This window comes from Bison bison, unplaced genomic scaffold (assembly GCF_000754665.1).
Source record: "Bison bison bison isolate TAMUID 2011002044 unplaced genomic scaffold, Bison_UMD1.0 scf7180017864341, whole genome shotgun sequence".
Classification (NCBI taxonomy): domain Eukaryota; kingdom Metazoa; phylum Chordata; class Mammalia; order Artiodactyla; family Bovidae; genus Bison; species Bison bison.
In genome coordinates, this window is record NW_011494913.1 from 5,631,921 (window position 1) to 5,637,078 (window position 5,158).

The following is a 5,158-nucleotide window of genomic DNA, read 5'->3' on the forward strand; positions in this document are numbered from 1 at the left end:
GACTTCCAAAGGCATCTTCCTCTCAGTACCAGGGACCTACTTCTCCAGGAAGGTGATAAATAGCAATAAGTCAACACCGTATAAGACCATGTCCTGGGCAATGGTGAACAGCCTCTTAAAAAAATGCATCCTTTGAAAGCATAGTCTGTGCTTTTATATCAAATTCATAGCATCATCATTCACAGTAGTCCAAAGGTAGAGATAATCCAAGTGTCCATTGATGGATGAGTGAGCGAACAAACTGATCTATACACGTAACAAACTACTATTCAGCCTCAAAAAGGAAAAATATTCTGATGTATGCTATGATATGAATGAAAATTTAGGACTTCATGATGAGTGAAGTAAGCCAGTCACAATATCCTGGACTGTCTCAATCGCCAGCATCACAACTTTGGTGCTCTGAGACCATGATTAAGTAAAACAAGCGTGACTTGAACACAAGTTCCACAGAACAGATCCTGCAAGTGTTCATCTGATAATCAAAGTGGCTACTGGGTGACTAACAGGCGTGCTCTGGACAAAAGGGTGATTCACACGCCCGGTGGGAAGCAACAGGACAGTACGGGATTTCATCACACTGTTCCCGCTCGGGACGGCATTCAGTTGAAAACTTACAAAATGCTTGCTTCTGGAATTTTCCACTTAATATTTTTGGACCACTCTGACCACAGATAACTGAAGCTGCAGAAAGCAAAACTTCTGATAAGTGGGGTGATGACTCTAATCTGTTAGACATTTGCCTTATTTAGATTCAGTAACAGTTCTGTTTCTCTCTGTTGCAAGATTTTTGTGAGTTGCAGAATCCCACTGATTTACTCAGAGGAGATCTGAGCCAGGCTGGATGTGACACACGGCAGGGCAGCAGTGACGTGGCGTCACTGGGGTATGAGAGGCGATTTAACGGGGACAAGGGACAGAAGGGTGAAGGGCCACTGGGTGTGGGGAGGCAGCAGGAGACACCCCTGCTTCTGTTCAGTGGCAGGAAAGGTCTAGAGTGGCTGGGAATTAGACCAGCCCCTGGGCCTTCCTCGAAGAGAATACTAAAAGGCGTTTGTGTTGAGTGTGGGGGGAGAAATACTACACCAGACACACCCTTTGGAAAGTGGAAGCAATTTACAAACATAAGCTACTCTCACCACCTTGCTCCAGAGTTGGGATTTCATCTGAGGAAGTAAACTATTGTTGAAGCCTCTAGATACAGTAGCCTGACTTGGAGGCCAGGTGTCTTCCCAGGAAGTCGGGGACATTTCCCCCAGGCCAAGGCCTCAGCTGTGGTCCTCCGATGGAGGGGGTTTCAGATGCTGCTGCGGGTTCTGAGACGGGTTGATCCTGGTCCCAGAACTTCTCTGGGAAAACATCCTGGCTCTTTCTTGTCCTACAGAAGAGGTACCCCTGCAGGTCCCTGAGGCGGTAGATATCCCAGTATCCCTGTCAAGCCTCCTTCCTCCCCAGGCTGGGCCAGACCACAGCCAGAGTGGCTGGCCTGTGGGGCCTGTCACCACTCCTTCCCCCGGCCCCAGACAAGTGTGTTATTTCAAGCTGTTCCTTGATGGAAACTAGAGAGGGGGCTGCCAATGGGATAAATACAGCAGTGCCTTTTTGCTGAGTTGTGGAAGCTCTGGGTGATGTGGTTTGAGGCACAGGATTTGGACGCCTCCAGGGAGGAACAGAATCTATAGGAAAAAAAATCCCTTCCACGTGAGCTGTGTTTGATGTTTGCTGGTTTTTTCATTTTTGTTTTCAAAACACCTTGCCAGCCCTTCACTGTTTGTTTCCCTTCTAAATAATGAGAGGCAGGTGGGTACCAGGCTCTGCGACAGGCTGCCGGGCAGCGTGGCGACAACACAGACAGGGATCTGCCCTGAGTGCGCTACTTAATTGCTTTGCTTAGAAGGGAGTGCAGTCTGAGGAAGCACAACCGGGAGATGGAGATTGATTGCAGGGCTCAGGGAAGGTTCTGGAAAGCTTTCTCTGCACCAGGTCTAGTGTTCACATGGGTCAGATAAATATTAGCAGATGTTTTTATTCCCAACTAAGCTGAGAGCAAGCTGATGGGGGAGCCAGTCCTGGGGGCCGGGCCTCCCAGCCTGAGCACTCCCAGTCCTGGGCCTCTGGGGCGGCTCCTCCCTGGGGGGCAGTCCCTTCTCCGTACCCTCCACACCGGCCTGCCCCTCCAAGGCCCACACTGAGGGGTGGTGGTGGCGAGGCCAGCCCTGCCCTGTTTCCCAGAGAACTCACTGCACACAGAGAAGCCACACAGATGACTCTTTAAATCCTGTTACCGCTGGCTATTGTCCAGATACTGAAGGTCAGAGAGCTCAGAGGGTTTCTCAAAGACACACAGCAATTAAAAAGCAGGCTCGGGCTTTGGATCCGACCTTCTGACTCTAAATCCTGTAATGACACCACGGAGTGAGAAAAGCCAGGACGCCAGCAAAGGAAAGCAAACCGTGTGAGGAGACAGAACGCCAGACACGGAACTCATCTGGAGGGTCTGACCCTGACTCTGGCACCCAAGCCAGAGAGAAGGCTTGGATGGACTTGCTCGGTTCATACAGCCTCCTTGTGGCACACCATGCAAATGATCTCTTGTAAATGGAATGAAGGGGCAGGGAGAGAAACAGAGAAGATAAAAAGGAGAGGAAGGGAGAGATTTGGGCCATGTGTGAGCATGTGGAGGAGAGGGAAGGAGAGGGGCCGGGAGGTCCCTGGGAAGACGCGTAAGCAAAGGCAGTGGGCCCAGAAGTTCTCAGAGATGGCCACCAGGTGGCGCTGGTAGCAGGGCTTGCAGGGTTGCCCTCAGAGCAGGGAGAAGCTTGGGTGTGGCCAGGGAAGGGGAAAGGAGACTGTCACCACCTCCCCCTACCCGCCACGTCTGTTAACTCAGAAAGTCCCAAACCCTGGATGAATCCCTCATGACATCCCTTCTTGCCAGTCATATGCTGTCAGTGCTGAAAGTGAAATGAAAGTGAAGTCAGTCATGTCCGACTCTGTGACCCCATGGACTGTAGCCCTACCAGGCTCCTCTGTCCATGGGATTTTCCAGGCAAGAATACTGGAGTGGATTGCCATTTCCTTCTCCAGGAGATCCTCCCGACCCAGGGATTGAACTTGGGTCTCGCGAATTGTAGGCAGATGCTTTACAGTCTGAGCCACCAGGGAAGTCCAGCCACCCAGAGACCAAGCAAAGGTCTCTCTATTCATATATCCAAACCCATGTGGACAAGTAATGTGCATAAATTCCCAAACTGTCAAAATCAAGAGAAAAGTCAGAGACAAAAGTAATCGGGCTCCAAGCCCCCTTCATCAGAGATGAAAGTGGGGAAGAATTCCAGAATTACAGACTTGAGGATACTTCTTGCAGAGTGTCTTTTTTGCTCTCTCTCTGCCAGCTCTTGGGGGCTGCCCTGATGGCTCAAGGGTAAAGAATCTGCCTGCAGTGCAGGAAACGTGGGTTTGATTTCTGGGTTGGAAAGATCCCCTGGAGGGAATGACAAGCCACTCAGACACTCAGTATTCTTGCCTAGGAAATTTCATGGACAAAGGATCCTGGCAAGCTACAGTCCGTGGGGTTGCAAAGAGTCAGACGTGACTTAGCATGTATGCATGCTAGCCCTTGGGCATTCGTTTTATCATCCCAATTTCTGATAATAAATTATCTCAACTGCTGGACAGAATGGTGGGATGGGGCATCCATGACTGGTCAGGATGGGACAGTGGCTTCTGAGAGGTATGAGGGATGTTCGAGGGGGCAGCTGATGGGTAGACATGGAGTCAGGAGAGGGGTCCAGTTGGAGATGTGGATGCAGAGTCCTTAGGCTGCAGCTCGAGAGTAGCCAGAGACACAGGTGTGCATGTACAGAGAGAAGATGGCAACTTGGAGAAAGCCACCCCTGAAGTGGAGCGGAGAGGTGATTACGGGATGGCCTAGGCTGTGCAACTGGATATATCAGGGAAAGGACACCCCTGTCATGCAGTGCAGAGAACGATGGAACCCACGCTCAGCCACGACCCCCAAAGGCCTGAAGCAGAGTTGAGGGCAGGGATGGGGCTGAAGACAGCGGGCAGAGGCTGAGACCAGAGGGGCAGTGCAGGAAGCAGAGACTCCTGACGGGGAGGGTGGAGTGGGGGGGGAAGCAGCAGGAGAGATGTCTCGGGGCTGGCCCACCCAGCCTGGGATGCATGTGTCGCTCTGGAGACTGAGGGAACAGCTGAAGCTACGAAACAAGAAGGGATGCTTAGTGAAGGAGACTCCCCGAAGAACCGGAAGTGGAATCCGGAAGAGGTAGGAGGGTGGGAAGTGAAGCAGAGAGAGACATCGTAAATGACTCCAAGTGGGCCACTCTCTGGGCCAGGCGCAGCCATGTGGCTCCTAGAGCCTGGGATCCCCGAGAGCCAGGGATTCACAGGAGGGACTGAGGAAGGACAGGGACAGGGGAGATCCTGCAAGGCAAGGCTGGGCAGCCCTTATCCTCAGCAAGGCCAAGACCAGCCCCTCAGGCCAGAGTGGAAACAGGAAGGCTTCCTGAAGCCAGAGCCCATGGGTGTGGGGCTTTGGATTGGGCTGCATGGAAGCCACCTGGTTGGGAGTCAAGAGCTCTTTTCCAACTGGTTCTGCCCACCAACTAGCAGGCCCCTCCTGTCTCTTAGTTTCCCCAGCTGCAAAGTGACCAACTTCCTCAGGATGCTCTGGGAGATCTGGCAGCTGGGATCCTGGCACAAAGTCTCTAAAAGAGGATCGTGGACCCCTTTAGTAAAACCAAAGACAGCATCAGTCTCTCAGACACACAGTACAAACTTCTGCATAAACTTTTGAGATTCTAATCGCACCTGTAAACAAGGAACAATCACACCCAACGCCCCACCAATTAAAAAGCCTTAATAAATGGAAATAGGATGCCAGCTCCTTCAATAACAACCATGGCCCCCACACAGACCAGCTCCTAATGAGTTTTTCTCCTGTTTGCTGATGGAGGACATTTGTAATAAACTTTAATGTGGAAAAACAAGGTGCATTTAACCAAAGCTGCAAACATCTCTAATTCTATTTAAACTATAGGATGTAGTACATTAACATCTAACAATCAGACACTCAGTCAGTGTGAAGCTAGTGGAGCTGTGTTTACTAGAAAGCAGGCACCAAGTCATCTTTTAT